Raw genomic sequence first — 17820 nt, forward strand, 5'->3', positions numbered from 1 at the left:
CTGGGGAACCGGTTCCTAACCCATGGGCTGTTCCTGGGACTGAAATGGACATCAACTGTCTATCACATAGTAATGCTGCACACCAGGGTTCGCTTCCCTCCTGGAAGTGATTCTCAGCCCTGGCTTCAGGAGGGCCCTGCCTGGTTCTCAGACTTGGCAAATGACATGCCCTGGGGGAATATTAAAACACCCACCCCTGGGCTCCACTCTCAGGGAGCCTGATTTAATTGGCCTGTGGCCGGGACTGCAGGACTTTTTAAAGCCTCCCAGATGAGTCTAATGTGCAGCAAATTTAAGAAACCTGATCTAAGGAAGGTGCAAAGAAGATACCCATGCCCAGGTCCTACCCTTAAATAACTAAAGTAGAATCTCTGGGGACTGAGATCCAGAATTTTTAAAATGTATCATACATATTCCATTCCATCTTCCTGTAAGGATATATAGGCATGCCTGTGTGTATTTTGTCACTATTTGCTGTACACAGATGGGATCATATCACACATATGTTTCTGGATCTTGTTATTAACACTTTCATTAACACCTCTTGCTATCAACAATTCCTGTAGAAATCCCTTCAGGTCAGCTAATATCGTCCTACTACATTCTTTATTTACTTTCACTTTGTTTTATTTTGATGAAATTTCAGATGAACAGAAACACTACAAGAATAGTGCAGAGCTTTTCCATTACTCTTCATTAGAGTTCCCAAATGGTAACCCATTGTGGTATTTGCTCCATGCCTGGGTATGGTTTAAAGGCTTCTCAGCTGATTCTAATGTGGCCAGGTTGCTGTGTGAAGCCCACAGGTTGCTATGAGATGTCAGGCAATGTTTGTGAAACCCCTGACCCTCGTGAGGGGGTCTTTGCATTAGAAGCAGCTGTGCAAGGTAGTCCAGCGGGTAGGCTCAGAGTCAGGCTGCCTGGGTTTGAATTCTGACTCATCCTCGCCCCAGCTTTCTGTGCCTGTTTCTTCATCTGTAAACTAGATCATGGAAATACAAGCGCTTAAAGCAGTGTGAGGCCTGAATGGGATTACTTAGTCTAGTACTTGGCACACAGTAAGTACTCAATAAATGTTAGCTATTAACATGTATTCATCATTACCATGGCTCATCTACGAAATAAAATTGGTTTAAGCTCACTCTCATGACCCCTAAGCAGAATTCTTTATATGAATTTTTAATATTTTTTTATATATTTATATTTATATGAATTTTTAATATATTAAAAATTGGGGAGTTGTCAGTATATTAAAAAGTGTCTCAAATTTAAAGACAGAGCCCCTTTTGAAAATGAAACTAGCAAGAATCAACAAATATCTGTGGCAATGACTCACCTCGAGATGTCTGGGATGTGTTTGTGGATGGTGGCCTGGGACACACCCAAGTATAACCTCAGTGTGCAGAATGTGTCACTGGGGCAGGAAACTAATGAAAGAAGGTATCACCTCATGAACTGATGGGTTGCCAGGCCCAAGTAATGCTGGAACAGCCGGGTCACAAGCTTGAACCCCTGGGGGTCAGGCAGCGTACCTGTGTGAATCAGGCCAGGTGTACGTCCACAGGGGGCAGGGAGACTGTCAAGATCTGAAGAGCAAGTTCCCCTCCAAGGGCCAGCTGCTCCCCAGTCCAAGGTCAAATGGGAACGTGGGCCCTTAATTGCCGCATGTTCCAATCCTTCCAGAGGGGCTGAAACCTTGGATCACGATGTGAAGTTTCCCCAGATCAAAATATTTTAAAATTTCCCCATTTTTAGAAACTCCTCTAGAGGCCAGTTTGCAGCTTCTGATCATGGGAATCAAGTATTGGGTTTGGTTCACACGGAAGATATGAAAAAGGGAAAGAAGGTGTAAGCATTTTTGTTTCTCTGGAGCTGTACAAGGAAGGGAGACCCTACCTGATGGTTCCAGGTCACCAGGAGAGTGCGTCTGCCCCATACTGGGGTAGGGATGGTTCAGCGAGTTCCTGTTTTGTTTTGTGGGCCCCACATCATGCGGGATCCTAGTTCCCCGACGAGGGATCACACCCGTCCCCCCTGCAGTGGAAGCACGGAGTCTCAACCACTGGACCACTAGGGAAGTCCCCTTGAGATGTTTCTTAAGCTGAGCCAAGACACACTAGTCCTCCCAGGAGCCTCTGATATCCTTTTCTTTATTTATATTCTCCCAAATTGCCTGCTGACTACTAACTTGGCTTCTGAGTTACCTAGATATTGAGAATGGTGCTCCCAGGGGAGCAGATCTCCCCACTGCAAATTGTAGAACAAGACCGTCCAGGGCCTGATCTCTTCCTCTTCTGAAGCTTAGCTTTTACTGTTCAATACAAGTCCGATGAGAAAAAGGAACATTTTGTATGTAAGATATGAGTTCTGGTTAGAGTAGCAGTGAAAGAAATGGAAAGCATATTATTTGAGAAAACCCTACTTTTAACACACCATGCGAAGACACTGAAAACCATCTAGTTATTTCTAATCAATCAGAGGAACCTGAGTTGACCTAGAAATGGAAAATATTACACATTACACAAAACCCAACATTTTGTGATGTAAACAGTCTAAAAAGGGGACTTCCAGTTTTCATAGAGGCAGATTCTATAACATGAAACCCCTTCCCGCTACAGCCATGGAGACAAACTAGGTAAAATGTAACCAGAGTTCTTTAAAATACATGGCGGGCTTCCCTGGTGGCACAGTGGTTGAGGGTCCGCCTGCCGATGCAGGGGACACGGGTTCGTGCCCCGGTCCGGGAAGATCCCACGTGTCGCGGAGCGGCTGGGCCCGTGAGCCATGGCCGCTGAGCCCGCGCGTCCGGAGCCTGTGCTCCACAACGGGAGAGGCCACAGCAGTGAGAGGCCTGCGTACCGCAAATAAATAAAAATAATAAAAATAATTAAAAAAATAAAAAATAATAAATAAATAAATAAAATACACGGCAGAGCTCGCAAGGAAGAAGGGAAATCCTCAGGGGCCAGAAGCAAAGAAGAAGCTGACAACCAGCAGAGAATATGTGAAAGCTGGTGCCCCGATTGCCCTGGAAGGAGTCCTTGGTTTCAGTAATCCAGGGGCCTGGGTGTGCACCCACAAAGGGGGATCAGAAAAAGAGGCCCTGAACCCATGTATGGAGGACACATAGCTAAGAGCCCCCTCACAGAGTCAGGACACTCCCACCCCCCATGATCATACAGTTTCAAGGACGGGTGGGCCAGGAAGCAATGTGCCTAGCAGGACAGGCAGCCGATACACAGTGTGATAGCTTTGGTCCAGGCTCTGGTAGGGGGCTAAAAGCATACCCTGAGAATTTGTAACCGGAGGCCTGCACCACGTCTGTGTTTGGAGTTTGAATTTGCTTTACCTTGAACAGATCCAAAATGCCCAAGATAAGAATTAATGTGAAAACTTGTTACTGGTCTAAAATAATCCTTGGTAACCGGCAGAAGCAAAAGAGAAATGGCTCTGAGGGGACACACTTTCAATCAAGTCCTCATAGGAAATCCCACAGATAAAGGCCCTGAAATGAGTTCACAATTCAAAACTATAAATTATATAAAGAAACAGTCTATTCATCATGATCAAGAGTCAGCACACACAACTAATATCAGGATTTAACCCACAAGAGTTAAAGATAATCCAACAGTCTGATAGAGATAAGTATGCTTAAAATGATTAAAATATGGACAGAAACAAAAACACAACACACTGTGAAAAGAGGAAAAGCACTGTGAAAAAAATTAAATTGCCTAGCAATGAAAAATATAATCATTGAAATTACCGCATGTATTTGAACACAGTATGGATACGTTAGGAAGCCGAATAGACACAGAGCTGAAGAGAGAATTTTTGATCAGAAAGATCAGAAGAAAGCACACAGAAATAAAGGAGTAGAAAATAGAAAAAAGAGGTTAGGAGACTAGGACACAAGGAGAATGAAGCTAGAGAAGCGGGTGGGAGAGGAGAGAACAGATATTCCAAGAGATATTGGCTGAGAATTCTCCAGAGTTGATGAAATACATAAATCCTCAGATTTCGGTAGTACAGCACATTCTGAGCAAGATAAACCCAATGAATATATATTCTCATACTGAAAATTGTAATTTCTGCTGTATCCTCATTTCCTTCACAGTGGTTAAAAAAAAAAAAAACCCTTACAATAATAAAATCGTATTTACTGGAATATCCTTGTTGCTGGAGGGTGTAGTTAAATCACTTACTATCAGAACTTACTGTCAGGATTAACAAACATCTGCAGAAACTGAAGGAGGGTTGGTGCAACGGCTCTTTGGAAGAGATCTAGCGGTGTCACTGTGCTGACCACACTTTTCCTTGTCAAATTTCTCTTTCAGGCTGTTTATCTGGAGTTTTGTATCAGTAGGGTGCTGGCAGGAAACAGATGGCCCACTGCAACTGAAAATGGAGGAAGTTTAAGAAAGAGACACGGGCAGGGTTTAAGGAAACCAGTGGGACCGTGCAGTACGGGGGGCAGGGGACCAAGGCAGCATGCAATTGCCACTCCTGGGACTGAAGGAGAGGGGTGGAGCCTGGAACCCAGAGAGGCAGCAGCATGGAGAGGGCCACCTGCCAGGAGCTGTAGCCCTCAGTAGAGTGATGCAGCCAACCTGCACTGCAGGGACCAACCCCCAACAGAACCAGGACCCCTGGTTTGCCCAAGAGAGGTTGTTCATCTCCATTCTTCTTTCCCAAAAGTGTTCCAGTTTAGACAATAAATTATTTGATCACTTGCATAAAGGCTCTTGTTGGTACAATCCATAGCGTCAGCTTCCTGGGGAGCAAGCAGAGTAGGGAAGGATGGAGAGTGAACTGGGGTGGGGAGAGCAATAGAAGGGATGCAGGATGAGCAACTCCTGCTTAGCAGTAAATTTCTTTAAAAATAGCTTTATTATTCACACACCATAAAAATGCACCCTTTTCAAGTATAAAATTTCCTGATTTTTATTTTATTTACAGAGCAGTGCAACCTTCACTACAACCGATTTTAGAACATTTTCATCACCCCTCAAGGTCACTCTCTACCCATTAGCATCACTCCCCGTTTCCCCCCAACTTCCCCAGCCCCAGCCTAGGCAAACACTAATCTACTTTTTTGTCTCTATAGATTTACCTATTCTGGACATTTCATATAAATGGATCATAAAATATGTGGCTTTTACGTCTGGCTCCTTTCATGTAGCATAATGTTTTCAAGGTTCATCCATGTCATAGCACATGTCAGTACTTCATTCCTTTTGATGGCAGAATAATATTCCATTATATGGATATACCACATTTTGTTTATTCATTCATCAATTCATGGACATTGGAATTGTTTCCACCTATTGGCTATTATGAATAAAGATACTGTGAACAACTGTGAACAAGTTTTTATGTGGACATATGTTTTCAATTCTCCTGGGCATCTACCTATAGTGAAACCACTGGGTCATATGGAAAATCTATTTGTAAACTTTTGAAGAATTGTCTGACTGTTTCCCAGTAAATGGATTTTTTTTACTCCATATATTCATAAGGTTTCTTCACAACATGGAGTAGCTCTGATGGAGTCACTGTCTCTTTATAACAGTAACACCATCCGTGCACATCAAGATATTTGCCTGCTTTGTCATCCCCAACTAGTCATTGGTGGTGTGGTAAATCTATTACCCAGCACTGCACTCATAACAAGTTGTTTCCGGAGTCTTCCAATAGCATAATTTTAGAGATTTTAAAACTTATTTTAGAATAATCCCATTGCTGAAATGCTTCTAGCACTAAGACTCCTAGGTAAACAGAATTCTACCGTAGCCAATTAACATTCTACCTATACATCTGTCTCTTATAAGTTTGGTTAGTGGGAGTCTATCACCACGAGTCAGTTAACTCTAGATTCACTGGCAAGGCCAAGATCCTGGACCTGTAAAGCTGCATTCTGATTTGTTTGGACGGCAGAGTGCATAAAGTGGCATAAGAATTAGGCAGGCATGGGGGCAAGATACTGAGCACCAGGAACTTAGCATCAACAGTCTTTGCTCCACCCACTTCACACATTTAAGTGACCTAGGTGGCCCAGGGCTCCCTCTCCCCTGCAACCCCACAAGCATGCCTGCAATTTCAGGAGGTTTTGCCAGGGCAGACGCAAGCTTCCTTCTACTATGTCTTGAGCTTTTCTTTGAAATCAACAGCAAAAACAGGAGCACAGGAGACCTGTCTTTAATGGCACAACATGCCAGGATGGAATGGGTGTGGGTTTTGGAGTCATAGAGATTCAAGGTCAGATCCTCATGGCTTTGTATTTCAGCTGTGTCCATGAACAAATTACTTGACCTGCCCATACCATCACTGGCAAAATGCAAACTATAACGCCCACTTTTAAATCTTAAGGATTAGAGATAATGTGCTTCTTGAGCCTAACCTGTAACAGGTACTCAGAAGTGGGGAGCGCTCTTCTTAACAAGACATTGCTGGTATTCCCCCTTTAGATCTTCAATAAGAGAGGCTTTGTTTGGGGTAACAGGGGTGAATTTCAGCCAGGACACATTTAATCAATCGTTGCAAAACAGTTCTGCCTGTTTACTTTTAATAATGGGTTTGTTTGCTTTTAATAATAAGAACCAGAGGCAACCCTCCTATTTTCTGAAGCTTGTGAGCTGGAGCTCGGTAGCAATCTTGGCAGGCACAAGTGGCCAGTGGCCATGGGCAACAAGTGAAAACAGGTTGTGTGCAGGGAAACATTTCATTTGCAGAGTAAGATCCTATCCAGCAACTTCAAAAGTGGTGGCAGGGGGCTTCCCTGGTGGCGCAGTGGTTGAGAGTCCGCCTGCCGATGCAGGGGACACGGGTTCGTGCCCCGATCCGGGAAGATCCCACATGCCGCGGAGCGGCTGGGCCCGTGAGCCATGGCCACTGAGCCTGCGCGTCCGGAGCCTGTGCTCCGCAACAGGAGAGGCCACAATAGTGAGAGGCCCGTGTACCGCAAAAAAAAAAAAAAAAAAACTGGTGGCAAGCATCACCCAACTAATGAGCACAACACCCCCTGGTTCCCTGTCCTCAAGGCAGGAATCATGCTCTGTAGTAATCTCCCCACTGACGCCCATCAGGAAGCAGGGCCAGAAGAAAGGACTCTGTGACCCCGGGGGAGTCACAGATCCTCTCTAGGCGTCACTGTCCCCATTTGTAAAAGGAGAGTTGGTCCCTTCCGGGTGAGGTTAAAGGTGTCTTCCATGTGAATCCAGGACTGAATTTAGGCTCTCTCTGGATTCTGTGTCAGCTTTAGATATAGGTGTCAATGTCTGTCTCTGCGGGTATGTGTCTGTTTCTGTTTGGCAAACAGCTGGAAAAAGAGATTAGAGAAGGAATGTGTGCTGTTTGCTCCAGGCAGTGACTCAGTGAAAGAAGAAAGCGACTTCTCAGAAGATGCTAAATGCTTCCCCTCCCCCCACCTGGATGCACACATAAATGCAAACAGCTGGATTCCCCCATGAGTGGAAAAAACAGGGTAAGAGCTACCCATCATCTCATCCCCTTGCCCGCCGGCAACTGGGACAATTCCTTCCCCCACCTCCTCCTCCCCGCCCATTGTTTTTATTTATTTTACCCTAAAGCTATTTTAACCTAAACTTATAGAAGTAGGAGAGGTCTGCCCATCTCATGCCTCGTGTAGAGGCCTCCTATCTGTCTTTTCCAGAACAAATTCAAACCCAATCTTCAAATGAAAATAGATTTCCACACGGTTGTTCCCATAATCTAAATGTTTCTGACAGGGAGCTTAATACTGCAGATGGCAACCCCTTCCCTTGTTGATCATAACTGCTTGAAATATTTCCTCTACCCTGAGTTGAAATCTTTCCCCCTTGTTGAAATGAATTTCTTAAGGACTTAAAAACAGGCACTACCTTTCCTTAAACATTATCTCCCAGAGGAGAAATGTAAATATAGCCATACAATTCACGTGCTTTCTCACCACTGTGTCTCAATAACTTATTATTATAGAAATTGCATTCGATATGTTATACAGAATATACCATATTATACGCATATATTTATATATTCTATAATTTCTGTTTATACTTTAGCATACACTACAATATATAAAAATAATGATTTGAAAATTGGATTATAAAGAGTCAACTTTAGAAAAAGCAGTTCTATCAGGGGCCTCATTCATGAAAATGGAAAGATCCTTTACCAAGTAATTCCCCCCGGGGGCCTTTAAACAGCAATATCTCCCCCTCCCCACCCCGCATTTTGATTCAGTCTGTAGCAATCCCATTTAGCTGCATTACTGGACCACCTCCTTGTGTAAAAGGAAGGTCAATTGTGTTGGTAACCGTTTGGCTCTCTCTTTTTTTCCAGCTTGCTACTAATTCGTTTGGCCATTAATAGGGCTTTCCCCAGAGGCCATTTGATCTGTTTGGAGGATGAGCAGGGAGTTAGGGCCCCTCCTCCAGCTGCGATGGTTTCCAGAAGCAGACAATCCAAGGGGACGTTGTAGGTATGACAGAAATGATTAACTGAATAACTCACTTGAAAATTGTGTGCCGCTTTAAAGACGTAATAGCTGATCAAGTAAGACTCCACGTTGTAACCTGGCTGAGAACAATGCCAGGGGAAAAAAAATAAAATTTTTTTTTAAAGAATCCCATTAATGGATTCATTAAAATGCTGGAAGCATGATTTCAGGCAATAACATTTCTATCATCCTGATACTATTCACTTACATTTGCATAACTCTACACAGTTTATGAAGCATTTTCACAAATAGTGTTGCCAGGAGGATGGCTGTGAAAGAACTAAGCTGGACTCGGGCTCCAGAAATGGAAGCAGATTTGGAGCTATTGAGTTCCCAAAGGCACAGGGCTAGGAAACGGTAGAAGTGGCACCAGAGCCCAGGGCTTCTAATTCAAAGTCTCTTCTCACGGCACACGGAACCATCTCCCCAGGGCACCACAGCTAAAGCCACCTTGTTGAACTCTTACCCAGGAGAGAAGGGCACACTGACTGAGAACTCTGCTCTAAGCCTGGGAAACACCGGGCCCTTTGGGTACACAAAGGTACAGACAATATTGCTACCCACAAAAAGGCACCTAAGTCCCAGGATACGTGCCAGCAATATTTTCCGATATTTTAGAGCAATGGATTCCTTTTGTGGGCTGTGAATTTACTGCAAGGGGTCCATACATCCCTATGAACCACCAAGCTTTATGTATTGAGAGACAATATATAAACAGACAATGGTCGGATCATATAAAAAAATCCGAACTTTGACCCGCAACCTGCCCAGTAACCTAAGCCTTTATCTACAATATATGACTCAGGTGGTCAGCCTGCTCTAAGTCAAGCTTTTGCAGGAAGCCAGATAGCAATCTCCACTGACAATCCAGGAAGCTAAACAATAATTCTGTAAAAATCAGCCCCAAACGTCCAGGGCTTAATAACAGCCTACCTATTTTTTGTCCCTGCTTCCAACCACATATGTATCCCCTTACAAGTAGGATACCCGGCTTCTAGTTAGCTGGGAGATTCCCCAAGCCAACAGCCTCCAATCAGGGTCCAACTGAAGCCCTCCATTCCTTCCGCTAGAAACCTCTCCCACTCCTCTGCCTGCCTTTGAGTCTCTGCCAAAATGCAAGAGACAGCGGCTGACTCCCTTGCTATTGTAAGCTCAATATAAATAGCCTTTGCTTTTTCTCATTTGGTTGGTCTTGGTTTATTCCCAAGGTATAAATCAAAGATATAATATGGCTCACTCGTACACATACCGCTCCCTTCAAATATCTGCAGCTGCTGTTGCGCGTTGCAAAGCACAAGTGCATTTAGAATGCACGATGATGCAGTCTCTGAAATGCTGTCACGTTAAAAAGATGAAGTCTATCTAGTCTATTAGTACTAGCTTGAAAAAATACTAAGTGTCAAAGCAAGTTGCAGAACTGTATGTATGTTATGATCCCAATTTGCAGACATAACAAAAAACTGAATGATTAACAAATGCCCACAGCAAATTGGACGTAAGATGAAAGAGCAGCAGCAGCAACGAAGGCTGTTACTTTTTGAATATCCAGCCCTCCCGATAACCCCAAAATGTGGGTTCTGTCACTAACCTCACTTAACAGGGCAAGGAACCGAGGTTAGGAGAAGCCAAGTAGTTTGCTCATGTTCATGCAACTCGTCAGTGGTGGAGCTGGGGTGTAAGCCCTGGTCCACTGGACTCGAGTTTGCCATTGATTTTTAATTCCGGTTGCCATTTGCCTCTGTAAACCCTTGTTCTGCTTGGCCAGGCCATAGGTGATACTAATGTCTGTTACAGTGGGGCACCGGCTTTTATATTTTAGTCTGAGGATCAGAGTCCTATTGTAGTTGTGTTTGCAGTAAGTGTCCATCAGGACAAAAGACGCTAGATCAGAACACAGGAGCCTGGGTTCTGTCACCTGAATTCTCTGCCACCAACTGCACATCCAGCTCTGAGATTAGTTTCTCTTGGTAAGTATTTCCAATACATGCAGCCCTACCAGTCTCCTTCCTAGTTCCCAGGGCATTTGTCATTCCTTGCTCAAAGCAGGCCTGCTCAGCCCCTCTGGCCAGCAGTAATAATAACAACAGCCACAGCTAAAACATACTGAATGGCAGGCACTTTTTCTGAGTACTTCATGGGCATTATCTTATTTAAGCCTTTCCCTGACCCCACGAGGTGAATGCTAGTAGCATCTCCTTTTTGCAGATAGGGAAACTGAGGTATGGCAGTGTTAGGTAACCTTGTTCAAGATCATGCAGCTGGTGTGACGGAACCAGGACTCTTCACAGGCAACTTGAATATTTGTTTATTTATTTAGGCTGCACCAGGCGGCAGGCGGACTTCTTAGTTGCGGCATGCACGTGGGATCCAGCTCCCCGACCAGGGATCACACCCAGGCCCCCTGCACTGAGAGCGTGGAATCCCACCCACCGGACCACCAGGGAAGTCCCTTCACGGTCAATATGAACCTCACCACTACAAGTCCACCCTCTGCAACGTCAGTTGCATGTGGTAAGAGGCCAGGGCCACCTGTGCCCCACTGAATTCCCAGCACCTGCCTCAGTGCTTAGTACATAAACCGGTCTTTACAGAATGAATGGAGAATGAATGAATGGCTTCTATCTAATCTGTACAGGGCCTAACACAGCATCCCATATACACAGGAAGTTAATACTATTCAGTGTCCCTGATCGAGTTGATCCCATTTTCTCCCGAGTTATCATTAACAACCAAAGAGAAAGGCTTTACTACACACAGATAGTTGTTTGTTTACCCTGCCCCCACCAGACTTTCGTTTGTATTTACCTGATATCTAATCATATCTTTTGTTATATTTGGATGTCCTATAGGATGAAAAGGCACATTTGTTTCAACAGGTGCTAGAAAAATGAGATTATTTGCTTCTTGCCCACCCAGATCTTTATCCATAATTCACTCCTCTTTCCCTTTGGGTGTGTTGTTTTTATTTCCCAATAAGTGACTCTGTCATGAACGCTTCCAAAGAGCCCTCACCTGGGGGTCCCCTTCTCTTACCCTCTCTCTGGAGCTCACTCACTTCTCCTTGACACCATTTACAGGAAGCGGTGCTAAGTTTATGGCCTCATGGACAGCCGCTCCAAGAACCCAATTCGCACACACTGAATACCGCGGGATCCTGTTCGCTGCTGGCAGCTTTTTTTGGGTTGTTCATTTCCCGGCATGGCAGTAATAACTTTTTCAGACATCTCCGGGGATGTGGACTATTTTGCATTTGTAAGCCACCTTTATGGAAAGGGCCTCCAGGTTTGAAGTGTCCTGTGACCACTTATTCAGTTGGAGACGTGTCAAGGCCACACTCATCAGAAAGTGAGAGCGTGGCCCAGGGTGACATTGCGAGTGTCCTTGGGGCACTGGATGTTCATGCGGGACTTCGGTGGGGCTGAAATAATGTTGGAAAAAAACCTGGATTTTTATTGACGCAAGGGTCATTCTGCTATTGCTTTAAAGTAGGGTAGTGTGTAAAAAGGAAGTACAATTGTGTGGGGAGAGGCTCAGAAAAGAGGAAAGGAAGAAAGTGTTCAGTCTGAAGACTGGAAGATTTTGCCCTTCCAAAGCCAGGGCAGGGGATCCACCCAAATCCAATTATCATCCTGTCGCCTCTGTCTGATTTGAAGACAGAGAGATGTCTCTGAACTATAATTTTGATCCCTTCTTTAAGCTAGGCACTCTTTCATTATTTAATTTTCACGAGATCACTGTAAGAACGTTACTATTGACTTACTTTGTAGTTGGGGAAACTGACGCTCAGGGAAAGGGCATGACTTGGCCAATGTCACACTGCTAAGTGACTGAATCACTATTCAAGTTCAAGGTTGCCTGACGGCAAAGTCAGGCTTTTCCCTCTACGCCACTCAAGTACTGACTTGTAAGGCAAACAAATCATGACATAAGGTCCTGTTACATTGCCTCTATTAGACGTTGCTCTTTTTGCTATTTTGGGGATTCTCCCACCGTGTCCCCTTGGTGTTTAGTAGTAAAACCCCGTTCCAACAACAAGGAACAGCGCTTTCCCTTGTAGGAAACTGAATTCTCTGCAACAGATAATCTTGGTGGGGAAGGATGCCCCAGAAGATAAAGTAGTTGATGGCAGGTACTACAAAAGGAAAGTCCCTTGTGGGGAGGAAGAAAGGCAGCAGGAGGAACTGGCCAGACACTTGAGTCATCTGGGGGCTTAACCTCGGAAAAGCCTGAGGAGGCCCTGGTGTTTGTTTGTTTCCATGACTCCCCAGCCATCCTCGGCAGAATTAATTTCGTCAACGGTGCTCCCTCATGCTTTGGGCATTCCTTCTACTCGTCTAATATTTGTTGAGTGTTTCCACAGGTTAGCACACAGATACGATTAGGTTCTGCTGCATATAGTAATAGAAGCACATGTGGTGGCTCACACAAGACAGAAGTTTCTCTCTCTCTTATGTCCAAGACTACATGTTGGCCATGCAGGACGAGTATGGCAGCTCCGTGGTGTCATCAGGGACTCAGGCTCCTATCTTTCTGCTCTTCCCTCCTATCTTGTGGCTTCTTGCTCAAAGCCACCTCATGGTCCAGGACGGCTGCTGGAGCCCTTTGTAGGATGGAAGAAGGAGGAAAAGCACAGGGGCAGAAAGAGGCCCTTCCCAAATGAATCAGTCCTTTGAAACAGCCTTCCAAGCAGTCCCAAATAATGCTTCCACCTACATCTCATTGGCTAGCATCTTATCACATGGCCACATGTGGCTGCAGGGGTAGCTGGGAAGTATAGTTGTGTTTTGGAGACGGTTGACCAGCCATATACATGGCTAAAAGTGAGGACTTACTAATGGAAGAGTGGCTATTATAACAGACCGGGGGTCGGCAAACTATGGCCCACAGCCAAACCTGGCCCACCGCCTCGTTTTGGAAGTAAAGTTTCATTGGAACACAGTCAGGTTCAACCTGTTACGTATTTTCTATGGCTATTTTTGTGCTACAACAACAGAGTTTAGGAGTTGTGACAAGATACGGCCTGCAAAGCCTAAAATATTTACTGACACTTTACAGAAGTTTGCTGACACCTGGAATAGACAAATAGCAAGCAGTAATAGCAGACAAATAGCCTACAGCCAGGCACTGGGCTCTGCACAAGAGTACCTGGATATGGGTTCTGTCCTCAAGCAGCTTACAGTCTAGTGAGTGAGAAGCCAAGTGAATTACTAATTACAGTATGATGTGGTGAGTGGAACTGTAGAATTCTGTTCAGGGTGCCATGGGACCACAGAGAAAGAGCATCTAAAAAGGACCATGGAGATGGAGGTCAGGCAAGTTTTCCAGATGAGCTAGAAGGATGAGCAGCTTGAAAAGAGAGAGAGAAAGGACTTCCAAGCACAGAGGAAAGCATGAGCAAAGACTGGAGGAGTGAAGTGCCCATCATTATGCATTCATCACACCGCGTGTCATGGTTGCCCATGAGTCTGTTTCCTTAGCTGTGTGTTGCATCTTTGCTGTGTGTTGCATAGGTGTGTGTAGTGCCTTGCAGGGGCCTCCAAACGCTCTTCAGTTAGCTGATTACAGTAGCATCACCTGTGATCCTGTTATACCAATTCCTGGGGGCCCTGGCCCACTGAACCAGAATTTAGAGTGGGTGAGGGGGGGTGGAGGGATACTGTTCCAATTCCAGGATTGGAAATCACTAGGTAAAAGCAAGTTCTTTGGATTAAAATCCGAGCCCCACCCCTTCTGACCTTGCATAAGCCTGGACAAGTTGTTCAGCTTTTCAGAGCTTTATTCTTCTTCATCCGTAAGGATGGGGACAGCATCATGAGTTTGTAAGGGGTTTTCTACCTTGGTGCTATTGACGTTTGGGGCCGGAGCATTCTTTGCTACGAGGGACTGTCTTCTGCACCAGAGGGTGTTTGGTGGCATCCACGACCCCAGCACACTGGATGCCGGTAGCATCCCTCGAGTTGTGACAACCAAAACTGTCTCCAAACGTTGCCAAATGTCCCCCGAGGGGGCAAAATCATCCCTGGTTGAGACCTGATGAGCTAGTGTAAAGATTAAATGAGATAATGTATATAACATGTGGAAGTAGTTAGGAAGTGTGATAACTATTACTGTTATTGTCATCAGTGCTCAGAAAATATTAGTTGAAGAAAAGATTTGTCTTGGGTTAAAAAAAAAGAAAGAAAGAAAAGAAAAGAATAGTTGAAAGAACTAATGCACGTCAAGGAACAAGAACAAAAATCTCATAGAAAGTATGTCTGGTTTTAGGCTGGCAAACTCAGGAGAGGTCTTAGCCATGACTAACAAGCTTTTCTGTTAAACCCACCTGTCCTGAATCTACATTATTTTAGGAATGTTGGCTGAGAGGCATTTTCAAGTGAGCTGTCAGGGACATCTGTTGTTTTGTTGCCTATTTCTCCAGCTGCTTGAATTAAGTTTTGGGGGAAATACTCACCCCGACTTTCAGCCATGTGCTTTGCATGGAGCTGACCCTCTAGGTTGGTTCTGGCCATGAATCATGGGGAAGACCATTCTCCTGGCCACAGGGTTTGGTCCAGGAGTTGGAAGAGGGCTCAAGCCAAGGCCCAATCAGAGGCACCCAGGGGTTCGCCTGGACAGCTCCAAAGATGGGGTTTCCCTTCCCCACTGGACTTGACCGAGAGAGGTCCTAAAAGCCAGATTGCAACTGGGAAGGGAGTTTGTGACTGAGGACAAGGCTGTCACGTGGAGGAGGGCAGAGTTGAGCAGGGAGATGGGGAGAAACTGAGCTCTGTGATTTCATCTGAGCTGCTGTATTCAGGTATGCCTGAGACCCAATTTCTTCACTAACTGTTCATGTTCTGAGCTAATAAATTCTATCTTTGCCTGTTAGTTTGGGCTAGTTTTTCTGTCCTTGAAACCAGAGGACTCTTCCCTTTCCAGTTGATACTTGACCTTGGTTATATTAAGAGTAAAACACCTCATGAGTATATTTGTACATTTTGAAAAATAACCTTTGGGGACTTCCCTGGTGGCGCAGTGGTTAAGAATCCACCTGCCAATGCAGGGGGCAGGGGTTCGAGCCCTGGTGCGGGAAGATCCCACAGGCCGCAGAGCAACTAAGCCCGTGCACCACAACTACTGAGCCTGCGCTCTAGAGCCCACTAGCCACAACTACTGAGCCCACGTGCCACAACTACTGAGCCCACATGCCTAGAGCCCATGCTCTGCAACGAAGAGTAGCCCCCGCTCGCCACAACTAGAGAAAGCCCACGCGCAGCAACGAAGACCCAACGCAGCCAAAAATAAATAAACAAAAGTTAAGGAAAAAAAAGAAAAATAACCTTTGGATCAGCTGAAATTCTTTGGGTGACAAATAAAAGAAAACCCAACTCTAAATGGCTAAAGCAATCAAGGCAATTCATTGGCTTGGTCTTCAAAATGCCCAGAAGTATGTTGGCTTTAGCTCCATGTCTCCGCACGTCTCTCGGCTTAACGGTCCTCCTTGTGCTGCCTTGCTTTAGGCTAGCTTCCCCAGGAGCAAAACTGTGGTAGAGTTTCCAGGCCTCGTGGATAAACACCACCAGAAAAGAGACAGGAAGAAGAGTCTTCTCAGCTCGAAACCAGCAAACAGAAGTCCTGGCTTTACTGCAGTTAGATCAATACAGATCACGTGCTCAGCCTTACACGGAGGCGACGGGGAGGAGATCTCCAGGGTTTGCAGCCGGGGCCTGAAGCTGGACCTGGGGATTGCATCGGCACCATCCGGAGCTCAGAGCTGCTACCCAGTGGGGAAGGGGCATGGGTGCTGGGAGGCACGCCCACTGCTCACTTTAAAACAAGAAAATAATATTACATGTCAACTAAAATGTCATCTTTTAGTGACACCTTTCAGCTTCATCCTTGGATATCAGCATTCCTTCTTCTGGGCTCTTTCAGGATTTGCCTGTTGATATATTAGCAGTTATATCACTGCTGTCAGCGTTGCTTATCTAATATCTATTTTCCTCATTAGACAATATGGGCAGAGACCAAATCCAACATCTTTTCTTCAGGCCAACCCTGTACTCAGTGGAGGGTCTCTCTCTGTCTCATAGAGTTTGGCTTTATTTTATTTGCCAGATCCAGGAAGAATATGCCTGGCATATTCTTCATGGCACCAAGGGGCTCTCTTCTGAATCAGAGTGGCTCAATAACGGAAGCCTGTTGTTTGCGAGAAAGAATTCTTTGATTAGCAATACAACTAGCCTATCTGCAATAATCTGCCCATGAACTTCAGTCCAGATGTTGAAAGACTAGTCCTGAAATAAGGGAGAAGTGTATTAACTCAGTCCAATAATTGCTTTCATTTAACAGGTGTTTTGTTGTTTCTATTTTTTCTTAATCTGATTAAATTTGTTCCTCCACAAAGCAAGGACAGAGAGTTCAAGCCCAGCTGGCCAAAAGAGTCTAGAAGCTCTGCATTGTAGTTCTATGACTAAAGTTAGAATCTCTCCTCCATACTTCCTGACTGTATGACCTTGGACAAGTTACTCAACCTGACTAAACCTCAGTTTCCTCAGCTGTAAAATGGAGATAACAGCATTACCCACCTTATAGAGTTATTTGGAAATATAAATGAAATAGTATCTATAAAAGTGCTTAGTGCAAGCCTAACTCATGAGAAGTGCTCAGTAATGGCAGCTGTTAACATGACGGCTTTTTCTCTTTTAATCATTGGGTGTGTGAGTTTGAGCAAATCGGACAAATCTGCCAAGGCAACAGTTTCTTCATGTGTGAAAGCAGGACAAGCGTCCCTCGTTACAAGGCTGTTGTGAAGAGCACAGGGTAGGTGTTAACTAAGCGTTCTCTCCAATTCACTTCCACCCACGCCCATCCCAACATGGAAGAGGAGAGAGGGCACCCTTCATTCCCCCACCCCTCCCATTGGTAGAAGAGGCATTTGAGAACCTAAAGGTTTGTTTTACAAATAATTACGAATCTAGGGCAAAGAAACCCTGCCTGGCTTAGAGCGACATTATGGTTGAGATCTGATAGTCACAGATCAAGCAATCCAGCCTCTGTGGTTCCTGTTTCAACCATTGTTGACCACACTGGGCTTTCAGACAAACCTGCGACAGTAAGACTGAAACTTCAGTTGGAATAGGAGAGGGAAATGTATATGGGCAGCTGCAAAATGTTCTGACTTATGTCCATGAAACACAATGCTAGTCCGTGCAGGGAGACCCTGTTGCATTTTTCTAAGTTAATGAGTTTTTTTCTCCCCTTTGGATGCTTCCAGTTACCTTGGTGGGGTTGTGTTTCCCAGGACGCAAGCCACTGTTTAAGATGGCAGCTGACACGTTTGG

The sequence above is a fragment of the Tursiops truncatus genome, chromosome 17 (genome assembly GCF_011762595.2).
Source record: "Tursiops truncatus isolate mTurTru1 chromosome 17, mTurTru1.mat.Y, whole genome shotgun sequence".
NCBI classification, from domain to species: domain Eukaryota; kingdom Metazoa; phylum Chordata; class Mammalia; order Artiodactyla; family Delphinidae; genus Tursiops; species Tursiops truncatus.